Consider the following 19412-nt stretch of genomic DNA (forward strand, 5'->3'; position numbering starts at 1 on the left):
TAAGTGAAACTCACCTTCGCTCCTCCATTCCCTCTAACCACTTTAACATGCCTGGTTATCTCCCACTACCGTAAGGACTCGGACAGACATATGCATGGGCTTGGAGTCTATATTCGTAACACTCTCCCCCTGACTAGAGAAATAAAAATAGAATCAGACGACCAGGCCTTTATATGCTTCAGACTAAATATGCATCACAATATTAGCTACTTGTATTTTCTCTACCGCTCTCCCTCAAACCAGGACTGTACCCTAATAAACAAAGTCTCAGACAGCATAGATATAGCACTCTCCCTCGATACTAGCGCACAAATACATGTATTTGGTGACTTCAATGTTCTGAGGAAAATTAGATCATATGGAATCACTGGAAGAATTCATAATGTAATTAAATCCTTCTTAAGTAAGAGAAAAATCCAAGTTGTTCTCGACGGTCGTGCATCTAAACAATATGACATAAATGCGGGAGTACCTCAGGGGTCTATCCTTGGACCTCTATTATTCCTGATATTCATAAATGACCTCCCTGATTAAATTGTTTCGGAGATGGGTATATTTGCCGATGACACCACTCTCTATAACAGATATGAGGGGAAAACAAATGAACACATATCCAAGGAAATGGCAGAAACACTAGAGGATGACCTCCAATCTGTAGTGGAATGGGGACAAAAATTGATGGTCACATTCAATGCTGCCAAGACTCAGCTTGTTTCCTTCAATAACTACAAGAAACCTTCTCTACCACCAATAGCAATGGCCAAGAACACATTGCTTGAAAGTACTTTTTTTAAAACTCCGCGGCCTAACGTTTACAGGGAATATGAACTGGAATAGATACATTGAGAGCATTGCCAAGGCTGCTGCAAGGAAGGTTGGTTCCCTCTACCGTGCTAGAAAACTACTTACGCCTGACAGTATCCTGTATCTCTATAAGGCTACCATTTACCCATGTATGGAGTACTGTTGTCACATCTGGGCTGGTGCATCTGCTGCTTGTCTCTCGCTCCTGGACAGGGTTCAAAAGAGAGTCGTCAACCTGATATGTCCTGAACTGTCATCTAGGCTTCAGCCTCTGTCCCATCGACGAGATGTTGCATCCCTCTGCCTGTTCTACAAATACTTTAATGGTGGATTCTCTGACGAACTGCAACCACTTGTACCTCCTCGACGTAACTACCCCGACAAACCCGACAAGCTACTAAGTCTCATCCCTTTACAGTAGAGATCCCTAGGTGCAAGAAAGCCTTTTACTCCAATAGTTTCTTCTCCAGAATTGCAGGTCTTTGGAACTCCCTTCCGGAATTCTGCTTTCCCAACGGTACTTATATGCAGAAGTTCAAGTGTAATGTGAACAAACATCTTTCTACTCATCTCCCTTCATAATGCCCCATGCAAATTAAGTCTCTTATAGTAGCCCCTGCTTCAAAGTGGCACTGTGCCTTGTTTGGGGTGAAAATTGAATAAAAAAAAAAATAAAATAAAAAAATAAAGATCCAGAAAATAACGATCCATAAAAAAAATCCAGTCATTTGAGGCCCTTAGCACCGCTCTGCGACTTTTAGTTTCGGAAGAGATTTTGAAAATACAGAGACAGACAAACAGACCGACAGACAGACAGACAGACAGATATATATATATATATATATATATATATATATATATATATATATATATATAGCCGTTTTTTTACTATATAAGTGAGTTTACTTGTGTTAAAAATTAAATTTTGTTCTTTTAATATGGTGTTACTTATTAAAGGCGATAAATTATAGAAACTTATATATTTATGTTTACTGAGCTTTTTCTCTAATCCAATTTGCTTCACTAAGATTATACAAGGTGACCCCCCAAAAACCCAAAAAACTAAATGGAGGCCATCTAGAACATATGCCGTAGAACGGAGAAAAAAAGGCCAAAGACCCTAGTATTTTGATGTGATATTTTGAATATAATAAACTAGTTATGACCAAAGTTTCATTTTATTCGGACAAAACACTAAGAAACGGGGCCCGTTTTTTTTTGGGGGGGGGGTCACCCTGTATATGGTGGCAGTAGTGTACATGCCTCCATTGAATATGGGTTTGTTTTGGAGATGCTTTGTTGTTTTTAATGTTTGTTTCATTGTTTGCGATGTTGTTTTTATTATTGGAATTTCTAGTTTATTTAGAGTGTTGCAAATTATTGTATCATTGGCGTGAGTGGGTAAAAGAAGATGTTTGTTTATGCGAGAAATGTCTGGTGTATATGATTTTTGCTTATTGATCCTGGAAAATATTTTTTCTTTGCATTTAAAATAAAATATCTGGATCATTACAACGTTGAACAGCTTAATCCTGAAAGGACAGATGGCGAAATGAATCTAGTAAACGCTGATATAAAATCCAATTATTCTTAAATGCATAGATGACGTAGGCAGTGATGTGCATAGGTCTGTTTATGCTCGGGGGTCAACTTCTATGCTGTACATCCCCAAAACTCAAGTCCTAACACTGCGAAATATTATGACGAAGGGAAATAGTTTGTTTTATGATTGGACACACCCCCAGTTTGAATGTCTGGTTTTCAAACGGCAATCTGGGTTAACTACTGGCGCTCCCACACCCTGCATACCACTAAACTAAAAATCTTACAATGATACTACTGTAATAAAGCTTGCGTGTCTGTAACTAAAAACTATGTCACAATTCTTAAAAATATTACATTATATTCGACAATTTTTGGTTAATCCCCAAAGTAAAAAATATTGTCTTTTTATATCACCACCACCACCACCACCACCACCACCACAATCATCATCGGTTTATTTGTTATACACGCTGGGATGTTGACTTCCAAACTAATCTATTCCTAGTCAGACGCAAGAAATTTTATTCATTCTTTCAATGTGACCAAACCAACAAATTCTCATGTTCCGCACAGATTTCCCTGTACTGTCCAGATTTAATATTCCTCTTCTCTTGAGACTCTTATTACACATCCATCATTCTCATATTCTTCTCCATGCAACACATGACATCAATCCTCATTGGACAGGTGTGGATGCAACCCCAATTTTGATGTCTAGGATCACAACCCATTCTCCCCTCCACACCACTAAACATATAATTATTCACAACCCGTTTTCATCCCCCCGAACAGAGCCGCCATTAAATAAAAAAAACATTTTACTTACATTGATTTTCAAATCTGGCGGCCCTTTGATCTTCCAGTAGCAGTAAGTATTGGGAAGAAATGGACTCGGATAGTTTGGACTCGTGATCACACCTGAGTCACCAGTTAAGACACCACCACAATCTGTAAGGTAAAAACATAAATATGAAATAAAAAATAAAATATTTTAAAATAATATTACTATAATAAAGCTTTGATGTCTGTAACCAATTTCAAAGATAAAAAAATATTTCATCATATTTTTGGAAAATATTTGTTAATTTCAAAGATAAAAAAATATTTCATCATATTTTTGGAAAATATTTGTTAATCTCAAAGATAAAAAAATATTTCATCATATTTTTGGAAAATATTTGTTAATCTCAAAGATAAAAAAATATTTCATCATATTTTTGGAAAATATTTGTTAATCTCAAAGATAAAAAAAATATTGTCATTTTAGATTCCATCACCATATTATTTGGTTGATCCATTTTACATGCTTTGGTGTATTTAACAGTTTTTAGAAATTAACTTCCAAACTAATCCATCTCTGGCCAGGTATTTATCTAACCATCTTTTCCTCCCATGTTTTCCTTGGCCTTTTCTTACCAATTGACCCCGTTACCTCAACTGTTCTACATCTATAGATCTTAAACCTTCATTCCCTTCTTTCAATGTGACCAAACCACTGAAGTCTTCTGTTCTGCGCTCATCCCCTAATACTACACAGGTTTACTGTTCCTCTAAAGTCATCAGATCTAATCCTGTCTTAAAGACTCACATAACACACCGTTTCATTTTCCTATAATTTCTTCCTATGCAACACATGTCCTCAATCTTCACTTTCACTTCCAACATTATTGCATTACGCACACATGACTAATAGACTCTTCCCATAGTTGACAGTAGTAACACTGCTGTGACACAATGAAGAGGCTTTATTTTTGAGGATCTGGGGGTTCCTGGGGAGTGAACATTGTGTTAGACTTGTCACATACTTGTGAGGAGGTACGCAGCAAAGGGCTGGTGCAGATATTCACAATGTCGAGCCTGCCATCTCGACAGTTTGACAGGCGACGAGTGTGACCTGAGATTGTTTACGTAATCAGGTGCACAGTGAAAGGTCAGATCTGGCTGCTGTCCTCAGAATTGAAAAACAACATATTTCAGTCGCTTTGTTAGTTCGCTTATTTATATACAAGCGTTCAATTTCAGCAAAGTGGTCCCTGCTATCAACAATGATGATAAAATTCTGCCCGTGATAACGACCAAAGAAAGATCGAAGATGAGACCCATTAACAGATATAGCCGACATCAAATTACCTCAAATCAACCCTAATTAACTCTATTGAACCCTTGAGGTAACGAAGGCTTGTATCATATCAACCTCTTAGTTTAAAGGGGATTTTCCTATCGTTTGATCGATTGTCGTTGCCAGGACGTAACAACAATTTCAAGAAACATTCTCACGACAAACCAACAAGTACAGTAAGGGAAGCAGGAACCCGGCAGCGAATTCCAAAGTGCAGCAGTCCAAGGGAAAAAGCTATTCAGGGAGAGGGCTTTACGACATATAAGGATCTCTACAGAGTAGGAGTGGGATTCTGCTGTTTGTTGGGTTTGTCAAGGGCATTGTCGTCGAGAGGGTACTAGTGCTCGGAGTTTGTTGGAGCACATACCATTGAAATATTTGTAAAACAGTCACAAGGATACGACGTTTTAGAGATGGGATAGAGGCTGAAGTTTATTTGATAGTTCAGGACCTATTAGGTTGGCAACTTTTTTAACCCTCTCTACGAGCGAGAGACTAGTGGCAAATGTACCAGTCCAGAGGTGGCAACAATACTCCATGCATGGCAAACCGTGGCCTTGTAGAGATACAAGATATTCTCAGGGGCGGGTAGCCTTTTAGCATGTTGAGATAACCCACCTTCCTCGCAGCAGCCTTGGCAATTACCTCAATGTATTTGTCCCAATTCATGTTGTCTGTGAATGTTAACCCTAGAAGCTTGAGGAAAGTACTTTCAGGTATTGTATCAATAGCCATGGCAATCAGTCGTTGAGAAGGTTTTTTGTAATTATTAAAGGGAAATAAGCTTTGTCTTGGCAGCTTTGAACGTTCTAGGGTTTTAGCAATTTCCTTAGATATGTGTTCATTAGCTTTACCCTCGTGTCTGTTATAGAGTGTCGTGTCATCAAAAAATATCCCTACCCCAGAGAAAACTTTAGCAGGGAGGTCATTTATGAAAATCAGGAATAATAAAGGTCGTAGGATTGATCACTGTGGCACACCCATATATATATATATATATATATATATATATATATATATATATATATATATATATGTGTGTGTGTGTGTATATATATATATATATATATATATATATATATGGATCATAATTATGAAATTTAAAATTTGTGCTTTGAAAAAGGTAAATTTCAAAAGTTAAATTCAAATTTTATTGTATGCAAGACAAAGAATACGCTATAATAAAATACCAGATATTAAAATATTTTACTCTATTTTACTGTATGTTTTGTCTTGCACACAATAAAATTTCTATATTTGAAATTTAACTTTTTCAAATCACAAATTGTAAATTCCTAAATTATGATTTATTTGTTCTATCTAGTATATTGAGCAAGTTTATTTAGATGGGATAATCTTATATAAAATATAACATCCAATAATATTTTGTAAGACCGATCATCTCTGGATTTGCACACCAGGAGATTTATTTAATTATTCTGAATTATATATATATATATATATATATATATATATATATATATATATATATATATATATATATATATACTAGCATTTCAGCCCGGCTTTGCCCGGGTGTTTTGAGGTGTACGCTTAGCAAAACAAAAAAAAGTCAATTTTTTTTAAAATTTGACCCCTATTATGACCCCTTAACATTTATAGTTTCGGGCTCAAATCACTTTATTAAGTTAGATTCAGGTTCAAGGAACCTATATCTAAAATTTCAAGTGTCTAGACCCAAAATTGTCGGAGGAGTTTGGTAGAGTTCTTAAAGGTAAAATCGTTGAAATTTGACCCCTTAACAGCTAAATTTCTGGCTGACACCCGTCACATCGATTTTCCCAAATCTCAGTACCCGCTATTTCAAATTTCGAGTCTATAGACTAAAAATTGACAGAGTTATTGCGTAGGGAAATGTACACAGACAGACAGACAGACACGTTCACTTTTATATATATATATATATATATATATATATATATATATATATATGTATATATAATTACTTAATTTACTCACATAAAATTAATATGCGAAAGTATAGATTTATGCGTAAACTTTAAGTATTTTTTTCAAAAGTGCTCGATACGTAGGTAGAGCGAGGTCTAACCAAAAACGTAGTTTACCAGGCCACAAATATTTGCAAAAGAAAACCCGAATAACAAGAAATATTACGTAGGTATGACTTCCTTAGATTTCAAAACCCGATACTATGACCACAAAAGTGTATTCAACAATAAAAAAACACCGTATGAAAACAACTCTAGCGAATAAATACTTGGGAACTCAAAGAAAGCGGACATTCGTCCGTAGTCTAATGGAAAATAATAAGACAAGCTACCACGTGTAGGGATCTACACGACCCATGTAGATTATGCCTTCATGAAAAATTTGCTATCCTGTACTTTAAAGAACCCCAACATCTATTAAACTGTAGAAGAGAAATAGCAAATAACTGTGTTCACAAGATAAAATTTACTCTAGGATAGTGATACAAAATAGTTTTAAAACTAACAAAAACAATACAAAATAAACAAATAAATAAATTAAATAAACATGAATATACATAAACGATCACACATATATGTATATATATATATATATGTGTATATTTATGGGCATATATTTATGTACACATATATATATTTATATCTAAACTAACATTAAAAAAACACTAACCTAGTTTTAAAACAGATCAAGAAACTAAATAGAGCACACACAAAGGAACAGGTCAACCAGAGGCAAGAAAGGCCTTTGTCCGATAAATGCATGCCCATTGGCTGATAGGAAGGGCGCGGTGGATACTAGAAAGCTGATTGGCTAACTAAAATCTCAATAGAAGAGGAGCATATAAAAACGATAAACAATATATATATATATATATATATATTGTATTTTGTGTACAGAAAGTTGTTAGATGAAACAAGATGAGTTTTGGCTGAAGAGACCTTGATATGGATATCTAAAACGGTCCTAATTATCGGGCTTGAAACCGACGGTATCAATGACTTGTCTCATCTAACAACTTTCTGTACACAAAATACAAAATATAAATTCGCTCTTATTTTTCGGATTTTCCTTTTAATTTAGCACTCTGCTGGATTTCTTTAAAAAATCATATATATATATATATATATATATATATAAACACATTATATATACATATTAGTAGAGATTTCTTACCTGTAGAATTGTAAGTGAGTGTGAAACCGTTATCCATAACAGTATCTCTAGTATGGTACATGATAAACAATGTTGGACTGGAAGACATAATGATCTCGTGTTTTGTTTCCGAACAATGTATGGTTATGAGGGGTCCTTTTTCGTCCACTCCTACAAAACAACAATAAAAATGTTATAGAGGGAAGCTGGCCGAGATTAGTCGAACAGATCATGTGGCGGAATAGAGAGAAGGTGTTTTGAAATAGTGAGTAAATCAGCTACAAATAGAAATCAAACACATACACATTTTTTTTTTTTACAAAGGAGTCATCATTTATTAAGGCCCGGAGGCAACTGGAAGATAAGGGTTAATGAGTGTACAGTAGTCAATGGGAAAATGTAGTAATCATAAGCAGTGAAAAGTTGGTAAATTGGATTACTCATGGGGAGACTCATCAGGAACTTGTTGACGTTGGACTTTAAAACGACCAAATTGTGGTCAGCTGGAAAGCAGACAAACGGAAGAACGTTCCAGAGGAGTGCAGTTCTAAGAAATAAGCTTTGTTCATGGAATCTACGTTTAGGTGTATGCCCAGATAAAGAGTGGGGGAAATTATTGATAGTGGTTTCAGGTAGATGAGTTTTTCTCGAAAGTTTGGCAAGGGGGGGCTATAGATTGGAGCTCAGGCAAGCACTTGCCATTAAAATGAGAAAGAGATTGCACGGAAGAGAAAAGGGCATCCCCTACTAGGCCACAAATTCTATTTTGAACACTTTCAAGGCAAGATAAGGTGTTTCTAGCAGTTCTTATCCAGATGTGGTAACATAATATATATATATATGTATATATAATATGTATATGTTAATCTTATATATATATATATATATATATATATATATATATATAAGATTAACATATACATATTATACATTTATAAGATTAACATTTATATAAAATATAAATATCAAGTCGGCCGAGAGTGATCTTATGATTATATATATATATATATATATATATATATATATATATATACTAACTGGCAGCCCAGCGTTGCCCACTCGTACAATACGCTTAAACCTGATATCTTAATTGATGCAGATATCGTATGCATTATTATAGAATCAATCATCTATTGATTATTATATATCACGAGGAATAATTTGCCATGTGGACTAATTTACAAATAATATAAAAAAAAGTTAATAATGATAATGGAGTTCATCAAATTCCGTCTGTGTTTGTTTACAATATCATGTCAGCTGATGTTTTGGGTTGATTTTTTAAATATACGAACGAAGAAATGATTTGCGGCGATTTTAAATGGCACTTCTTCTTTTATCCTAAATTGAATTCATTAATAAGAAAAAAGTTAAAATAAAATGGTGGGTGCACCTGAGCTTGAACAAGGGATCATGAAATCGGTAGTCTAATGCTCTACAACTATGCTATATCTGTAATAAATCTGTTTTTTTTTAAGAAATGATTTGTTAAATTTTTATTATCTCCCTTGCCGGTGCAACGCAATATATTCCCCTGTAAAAGTTATACTTTTTATCTATAAGAGAAAAAAGCTATTTTAAAGAGCGGGTGTTTTTGATTTTCGCTATTTATCAGATGAGACACAAAACATATACAAAACATATTTAAGAACACTGTCAGGCGTATAAATTACCTTTATGTGAAATTTTCAAAAGATAGGCTCAGCTTTTTTGTTTTATATAATAGTAAAGATATATGTTTATGTATATGCCTACACATATATGCCCATGTGTATACATATACGCACATATATACATGCGCATATATAGATAGATAAAATATAAAACATATACTATAACTTTTGCCAGTTTTAACAGGCTATAAAATGTGTAGTATATATATTAATAAGAACCACACAGTTAGTATATATAACTAGCGAGGGGTGGGGCGCTCGGTTTTGCGTAGTGGTAAAATACGCTTAAATATGATATTTTAATTTGTCCAGATTTCGTATATATTATTATTGAGTCGTGATTTCAAAAGTAAAAAAAAAGTATTTAGGTGCCATTAGTTAGAATCGAAACCAAAAACAAAACTATAGCACTCAAAACTGGTGATGTAACCAATGTACCAACGTGACACTCATATGAACTGATTGAAACAAAAAATTAAAAATAAACTAAGATGAATGTATAAAATGTATAGCGATTTTTTCAATTTTGTACCCATTAAAATATTTTAATCGGCTTAAGACCCATAAAAGAACGGTCCATAAAAAATCCCCAATCATTTGATGCCCCTAGCACTGCTCTGCGACTTTTAGTTTTGGAAGAGATAGAGTTTGAAAATATGGAGATAGACAGACAGACAAACATAGCCTTTTATAGACAGGGTGTTCCAAAAGATGTTGATGGTTAAAAAAATATTCGTAAATTTCTTAATTTTTAAAAATATTTTCCTTCTATTTTTTCAGATTATCTAGAATAACCCTTCCAAGGTCACCATGAGGCGTTACACTACCGAGGAGCGGATATATATCGTAGAGTCGTATTTTCAGTTGACTCAGTCAATATCAGAAACTCAAAGAGAATTTCGACGAAACGTCAACACAAGAAATTCCCCTACTCCCAATGAAATAAAAGCTATGGTGGCTCGATTTCATGAGCAAGGGTCTGTATGTGACCTCCCTAAATCTGGTGGACCCCGTATGGCAAAAAGTGATGAGGATCGTCAGAGATTAGCAGAGAGTGTGGCCGAGGATCCATCCACATCAATAAGAAGGAGATCAAGTCAAATTGGGGTCTCTCAACCAATGTGGTTCCAGCAGGACGGTGCGACGGTGCATACGACACGAGAAACATTAAATCTGCTCTAGGATATATTCGGCAACCAATTAATTTCTCGTGGCTGTGAGATAAATTGGCCACCTCGCCCGCCAGATCTCACATGTGCAGATTTCTTCCTTTGTGGTTACCTCATAGAGCGGGTATACAAACCAGCCACAATAAATGCCTTTAAAAACAATATAGAGGAAGAAATTAGGGCCATAAGCCCTGACACATTAAGTGATGTGCTGGACAATGCCCTGCAGAGAGCACAAGAGTGTGAAAATGAAAATGGTGGACATTTGAGTAACATCATTTTTCATAACTAAAATGAAACCTTGTGAAACACATACCCTAGATTAAGTTGTGTAAATAAAATTAGAATAAGTAGAATATGATATCTTACTATATCTCAAAAAATTACGGAGAGGCTCATCTACCTACATATGAAAATTGGTAAGCATAACTCAAATATTGAGGAAATTAATCAAATTTAAAATCCGTCAGCTTCTTTTGGGACACCCTGTATTAGATTATTATATCCAATCTGTTGTGTGGGAAAAATGATTGGATCATTCTACTACTCCAGAAGATATTTCATTCCTGACGCAATCCTCTACCTGTATAAAAGCGGAATACGTCCTAAGATGGAGCAGTGTTGCCACATATGGGGAGGAACTGCTAAGAGCACCTTGGCAGGATTCAGAACTAGCTTTCCTCATCTTTGCAATCTCTTTCCCACAGAAAAGATATTGCTAGTCTCTTTCTGCTCTATCATTATTGTCACGACAACTACTCAACCGAGTTTCAATCTATGGTCCCCTCCTCTGCAAAACATTCGCAGCAAGCACTCGTCTAGCTACAACTACTGTCAACAACTTCCCCTACTCTCTGTGCCTAAAATAAACGCAAGTTCCATGAACAGAGTTTCTTTCATAAAGCTGCCCAATCGTGGAACACTATACTGCACGGCTGTTTTCCAGCTGACTACAACACGGTTGTTTTCAAGTCCAATGTAAACAAGTTCTTGTTGAGCTGTTCCCTTAAATAATCACATTCTGCACAATATCCACCACTACTGATAATCACAGTGTTGTCTCAATGATCACATTACACTTATTGATCTTTATCCTCGAGTGGCCTTTAAGTCTTGATAAGTGGTAACTCCCATGTAAAAAAAAAGCTCACTGTTGTGGAGTCGACTTTACTGAATATTTGCCGATACAAGGGAAGTAACCCACTACAAAGATTTAGGTGATTGAAACTTATTATTATTATTATTATTATTATTATTATTATTATTATTATTGTTATCAAATTTTTAATTTAAAACAAATCATCATAGGCCCAGTAGTTTTTTAAGCAAAATTGAACAGACAGATAGACAGACAAAGAGAAATATAATATAGATATTTTTTTGGAGGGAGTTAGTTGTGAAATTATATGAGTGTGGTGTCCTATTAATATTTCTGACCATTTTAATTTATCTGGTTACTTTTTTAATTCTCTTCTTTTTTTTTACTCACGTTCATGCCTAACAAGGTGTTATACCGGCCTTCCTTGAACAGAGGAATTTACACTGATTAGCACTATAAATAGCGCTAGTAATTCCAACACCGGTGAGAGGGATGTTACTGCACTTCAACTGCTAGCCGGGTGCTCAGCAGATTATACACGCTTTCCTATCTTTGTACATTATTGTTAATACACTTGTTCCTAAACCGAACCTCGACTTGATTGTTCATATTTTCACTGTTTTTCCACGACACAACAGATTTGCGACAAGGAATCGAAACGACCATCACTGCAGAGTATCACCAAAAGTGATTGAAATAAAGATTCGCAAAATCTTTACGGCAGAACACCTTCGTCATTTCAACAGATATTTGGATACGCAAGGATTAACAGTGAATTAATTACTGCAATAGTAATTTGGCGACCGAAAAAAACTTGCTACCAAAATCTACAGCGAAAAAACTCGAATTTTGTCAATTATTTAATAATTGAACACACTTACCAAGTGGTTTAGAAAGGGAAAAAGGGTTATTTTTTTCTTCACCGGAAGCCATTTTTCCTACGGTAAAAATTTTCTTCTGTAAAGGTAAATGTCTAAAACCAACTAGCAAACACCGTGTAAGCTTATCGTTATTTCGATAACATCTGGGATTTGAAAAAAAAAACACCCTTGACTTTGTCAAGCGAAAAAGAGACAAACCGTGAAAAATAATTATTCGCCTACGTCATTTGTGCTTAGCAAACATGTAAAGAATCAAGTCATTTTTTGCAAAAGGCAAAGAGGGTAAACAAGAACACTCCAAATTTCCCACACGAATTCGTCGGATATTTAAAGCGGCGGATTTTTATTTTTGCTACGTAAAAACGCGTGCAAATAAAAAAAAATGTTAAACAAATGTTATTTCGCTGGATTGTTTCTAGTAAGACTAGAAATATAGCGTTCAACAAATTAAGTTACAAAAAGACTGCTAAACTTTTGTTCTTCAAACAAAAGAATTGGGAAAGAAAACTTGGTTGATTTTTTTTTTTACTAAGGAATATTTTTTTAATACAAGCGTAAATTGTAAACTGAATTCGTATGATGGATGCGAAATTCAAAGATTCACTGTTGGAATTGTTCCAATTCAAGGCAGAGCAAAATCTCGCGTTTCAAAAGCAGAAAATTCAACAACAAATAGAAAGAGAAGAGAGATTTAAACAAGCATTTGAAAAAAAAATGCTTCAATAACAGAAACGCTTCGAGGAAATATTGATGAAAACACAGGAGGAACAAAGAAAAATTCTGGAGGCGACACAGTTTACTAAAGCAGACGATACTCATAACGCATGTTCTCAAACAGCTGTATGGGCCGCTACTGAAAATTTCAATTATAATCCAGAAGATGATGTCACTTTCGTCCAGTACTATAGGCGATAGGAAGATATTTTTATATCGGATTGTGGTATCTAGTCAGACGCGAAAAAAGTTAGGCTTTTGCTAAGGAAATTGGGAACAGCCGAGCATACAAAGTTCGTGAATTTTATTCTACAAAAAAAGACCAGTGAGTTGAGCCTCCAAGAAACAGTTACGCCACTTATAGAACTGTTTTCTGCAAAAACGTCTCTTTTCGATAGGCGATAACAATATATGAATGTTACTAGAAGAGAGAAAGACGACTACACTACTTATGCAAGTATAGTGAACAAGCATTGCGACGATTTTAAACTGGAGGAATTATCAGCAGATAATTTTAACTGTTTAATATTTGTGTAAGGGCTGGTCTTAAATAAAAACGCTGAAATCAGGCGTCGTATTTAAATTAAACTTGAAAACGAACCGAATTTAAAACTACAAAGCGGAAGACTGTGAACGGTTTATTGCGTTGAAACAAGACCGTCGTGACATAGAGGAAAGCGGAGTATCGCATATTAAAAAGAACCATCAAAAGAAAAATTCGACTTCAAAAAATAATAAGAGAAAAAAAAACAGGGAAAAGATCCACCTGGAACATATTGGAGGTGTGCAAATAAACATTGGTACAATAAGTGTCCCTACAAATTCAAACAATGGACAACTGCCACCAGAAAGGGCATAAAGCATCGCATTGTAGAAAAAAATCTGGTAGAAAGATAACCATTAAACTTACAAAAAATGTAAAACCTGAGGAACAAAATATCTGGAAATATGTACAGGTAAAAATGTTTAAAAAGAAAGTAAGGCTACAGCTTGATAGTGGGTCTGACATTTCCATTATTAATGTACAGACATGGAAGAGGTTTGGGTGACCCACTATGATTAAATCACATAAAACGGCGGGAAGCGTCAGTGGTGAAAAAATGACCTTCGAAGGAGAATTATTGCCGAATATTTCTTTCCAGAGAACAGGGCTGAAAAAGTAAGAATTTTTGTCATGCGAAAATCTTTAGAACTGATCTGTTCGAAAAATGTAGACTATGGGATCTGCCTTTAGGCTCATTTTGCCAAAAGGTTGAGGATTCGAATGTGGAGGCAGAAAAACTTAAGAGGGAATTAAAATAATATTTCCCAGGCGTATCTTCAGGCAGTTTGGGGAGGAGTACAAACGCGGTAGCAAAGTTTGACGTAAAAGTAAATGAACAGCCAGTGTTCAGAAAGAAAAGAAATGTTCCATACGCCGCTATAGAACAGATAGACGGCGAAGTAGACAGACTCGAAAACATGTCATCGGAAAAAATTGATCATAGTGAGTTGGCTGCACCAACGGTTTACATTACAAAGAAGAGTAAGGAGATTCGGGTTTGCGCCAACTTCGCGACAGGCTTAAACAGGGCATTACAAGATCACCATTATCCTCTTCCGAGCACTGAAGAGATATTTATGAAACTGAGTGAAGGGAAATATTTTTCTAAAATCGACCTCAGTGACGCGAACTTACAAGCTCCAGTCGACGAGGAGTGTTCAAAGCTATTATGTAATTATACCCATAAGGGATTGTATAAGTTTAACAGACTTCCTTTTGGGGTCAAAGTCGCCCCTGCGATTTTTCAGCAAATTATGGACAATGGTTTTGATTTCGCAGTAGGGTACCTGGACGATGTGTTAATGAAAAGCGCTAGCAAAGAACAACGCAAAGCTCATGTAAACCAAGTATTCAAAAGGATCCAGGATTATGGATTTAAAGTAAAACAGGAAAAATGTACATTTTTCATGGAGAAAATAAAGTACTTGGGGCAAATTATCGATAAACATGGAAGAAGGCCGGATCCAGATAGATCGAGTGCTATAAAGAATATGCCTGCTCCAGAAACTATTGCGTCTTTACAACGTTTCTTAGGTTGGCAAATGACTACAATGTATTGGGGCCAAATATGTGTGGTTAAAAGCTAATAAAAAAACAAGTCTTCATCGAGTGAGTTCAGGCCGAGAAAAGGAAAAACAAAGATGGCGACCAGCATTTTATTATGTGCGTTCTCGCATAATCTCGTGTGCGCATGAAGCTGGAAACTACAAAACAAGCTTCATTTCTCGGTGCTGAGCGATTCCAGATCGGGCAGGAGAGTAGGCGCAACGGGAGTGGAGATCCTTTCTGAAATTATATTCTTTTTTCGTGTGTTTGAGGTGCCCCCCCATTACGGAGGCGCAAGCTATTTCGGCAATGGCCAACGCTGGCTTAAGCAACATGATTAAGCCTTTTAATGGCGACGGTGATGTCGTGACATGGCTTAAAAAAGTGGACCTTGTGGCAAGGATTCAAAAGTTGGACGATGTGGCCGCAGTAATACCACTCTTTCTAGAAGGGGAAGCGCTGGCCCTCTATTTGGAGCTCAGCGAGCGAGAACAGAGTGATGCTGACGCCATCAAGGGTCGACTGATCGAAGCTTTTGCAGAGGGGCTTTTAATAAGTTAAAAGAGAGGAGGTGGACTGGTGAATGTTGATGTCTACGCGAACGAGATAAGGAGATTGGTTGAGTTGTCGGGCATCAGGGGACACGTCACGAGTCACGTAGTCAAAATGACATTCATTACCGGTTCCCAGAAGAGATATTGAAACGTTTGCAGCAGGTTCCGGGAGTGGAGATGCTGGATGTGAGAGAGCTGCTGAAAGCTGCAAAGGTCTTGGTGAGCACCCAGCCCACGGAGCCTGGAGGGACTACAACAACGGTACAGCAGGATGTGGGCAGGAGTCTGCTGAATCCGAGAGTGGCATGCTTCGAATGTGGGAGATCACACATGAGAAGAGACTGCAGGAAGTTCTTGCAACGGACAGTGTGTTATAAATGCAATCGGAGAGGCCATTTAGCGGTGAAATGCACGAGTTCGGGAAACTGGCAAGGGGAAGCCGACGCGCCAGCGGCGGCCCCGATTCGGGAATAGTGGCGCACTCGCAGCAGATGCCCAAGCAGAAGATCGTGGTGGAAGGACGGGGAGTTATAGCCCTGATCGACACTGGCTGTACCATTACCATGGTGCACACAACCCTGGTCGGAAGATGGAAAGAGAATGGTGAAGTAGTGGCATTCGATGGGTCGCGAGTGAAGTGTCGAGGGAGTAAGACAGTCACTATTGATATTGCTGAACACCGGATGAGGGTCCATGCAATTGTCACCGATCATCTGGTGCCTGGCGCCCAAGCCATTATTGGAATGGATGTTATATGCCGACTTGGAGGCGTTATCATCACATGCAACAACGTGAGGTTCGGACTAGCTGAGTGTGCAGTGACAGAGCAAGCTCCCGGAGGGACCAACAAGGGTGGGGAAGAAAGAAAAATGTCGATCAAAGATCAGGACTTCTGAGCCGAATTCGACGGAGAGCAGTGGACAGTGGAGTGGGCATGGAAGCATCAAGCGCCATCGCTGACAAACGGGGTGGCGTGCTACACTAATTCGTTTAGAGGAGGGGTGAGAAAGGAGTTTGAAAAAGAAGTGGACCGATGGATTGAGGAGGGTATACTGCTGCCTTGGACGGATGACGTTGAGTCGGGCATTTTGCCGTTGATGGCTGTTCTGCAACCAACTAAAGGGAAAGTAAGAACGGTCCTGGATTTCTGAGAGCTGAACCAACATGTTAAATGCCATACTGGAGACGACACCGTAGATGTGTGCAGTGAGACCATTAGAGAATGGAGGACGATGGAAAGGGACCCTGCACTCATCCCCGGTGGGCTTTCCTGATGCCACAATCCTGTGGGTGGGGACAGCTGATGGTCTACTTGTATTGCATGTCTAGTATTCTGCACAACTACTTGTCCAGCACCCTCTCACTCATCCACCCTAACTGAAACTTTTAAATAAAATAAAATGAAATGACAGCTCAAGCAAAAGTTACGTTTAAACCAGGACCAAACTCAAAGAAAACCAACCTGCCTCCTCCCTTGAGGCTTGCATTTACTAATATCCGCGGGCTTATAACTAACTTAGATGATGTTGAGTCATTTCTCCTTGTAAACACCCCGGATATCTTAGCATTAAGTGAAACTCACCTTCACTCCTCCATTCCCTCTAACCACTTTAACATGCCTGGTTATTTCCCACTCTACCGTAAGGACTCGGACAGACATATGCATGGACTTGGAGTCTATATTCGAAACACCCTCCCCCTAACTAGAGAAATAAAACTAGAATCAGAGGGCCAGGCCTTTATGTGCTTCAGACTAAATATGCAACACAATATTAGCTACGTGTATTTTCTCTACCGCTCTCCCTCAAACCAAGACTGTACCCTAATAAACAAAGTCTCAGACAGCATAGATATAGCACTATCCCTCGATACTAGCGCACAAATACATGTATTTGGTGACTTCAATGTCCACCACAGTAACTGGCTAGGATTCTCAAATCACACAGACGTAGCTGGTAGCGCCACATATAGCTTCTCTATATCTCATTCCCTATCTCAATTGGTTACATTTCCGACACGTTTCCCAGACCAGCACGATCAACATGCCTCACTTCTAGATCTCTTTCTGACAACGGTTCCCAATGACTGTACAACAAATGCCCACAGCCCACTCGGGAATGCTGATCACGATGTGATAATGGTAGAAATCAGCCTAAATTCTCGCCCTAAAACTGAAGACCCACTACTCAAAACAACGAGGTATTACAAAAAGGCTGATTGGGAAGCCATCAGGGAGCTCATCAGAGATGCCCCATGGCAAAATATCTTTACTCTTCCAGCGGAACAGTGTGCAAATGAGACAACTGAATGGTTCAAAACTGCTATTGAAGCATATGTTCCCGCACGGAAATACTATAGCAAGCCCCACTCTCCCCAATGGTTTACTTCTGCTTGTGCAGCTGCCATTTGTCAAAGGCAGCATGCGTTCCGCAGATTCAACCGACATAAGTCCAGCTCAAATAAATAGAAGTTTATAGAAGCTAGAAATAATTGTAAGAGAGTGATAGACACAGCTAAGTCAGATTACTCTGAAACCACCAGAAAGCGCATCGAAGCACAGAAATTAGGAACCCGGGATTTTTGGAAAATCTACAACAGCGTAGTTAATAATAGACAGTCAATTATTCCCCCACTAACAAACAATCATGAGGTTGCTTGCACGGCAACTGACAAGGCTAATCTGCTTGCCAGTCGGTTTGCCTCAAACTCCACACTGAACTCGGTACACCACTCCCTCCCTGATTTTCCTCTGCGAACAGACGCCACACTTGACGATTTGAAAATCACCCCTTCTCAGGTACATGCTATTATAAAAACCCTAGACACCTCTAAAGCATGTGGACCAGATCTCATCCCGGCTGTGCTATTAAAAAAATGCTCTGCCGAGGTTGCTCCAGTTCTGTCCAAACTTTACAATAAATGCCTTAACGAATCTTGTTTTCCCGACTGCTGGAAAACCGCCTCTGTGATACCAGTCTTCAAGAATTCTGGTGAAAGAACTGACCCACTAAATTATCGCCCCATTAGCCTCCTCCCGCTTTTCGCCAACATATTTGAGTCCTTAGTTAATCAAGTCCTAGTCCAGCACCTTACAGCTGCTAACCTCCTGACTGACAAACAATATGGATTCAGGCAAGCCCGTTCAACAGCAGATATCTTAACTGTGGAGAAATGCGTGACTTACCTGGATAGACCACGTGCGGGTCGGTCACCGAAAATAAATAAAAAGAAAGAAAAGAAACGGTCAAGACTCTTATTTATAGAGTAGTGATCACGTGAGTTAGAAGAATATGCAAATAGAGGTGAACGATTTTGCGATATAAAAAGCCTGTGTTGTTAAGAGGAGGCGCAGACTGTTGGCAGAAGTCAGTGCTGTCAGACGTGCTTTAGAGTTTTGTTATTATATGCTGTGTTCGACAGTTGGGAGAGAGAAAAGAGAAGAGGAGGAACCAAGAAGACATTCTGCAGATACTTGACTTTGTGTTGGTTTTAAGCTATTTCGGCGCTTGGTGTGCGGTTACTAACAATGGACAGATTCGACATTCGCTTAATACCCGAGTTCGACGGATCTACCACTGGACCGGCTGTCGTTGAATGGATTGAAAAGGCAGAGAAAATCTGTAAACTGTGCAAAATTAAAGA

The sequence above is a fragment of the Euprymna scolopes genome, chromosome 33, assembly GCF_053919585.1.
Source record: "Euprymna scolopes isolate OS-2025 chromosome 33, ASM5391958v1, whole genome shotgun sequence".
Taxonomy (NCBI): domain Eukaryota; kingdom Metazoa; phylum Mollusca; class Cephalopoda; order Sepiida; family Sepiolidae; genus Euprymna; species Euprymna scolopes.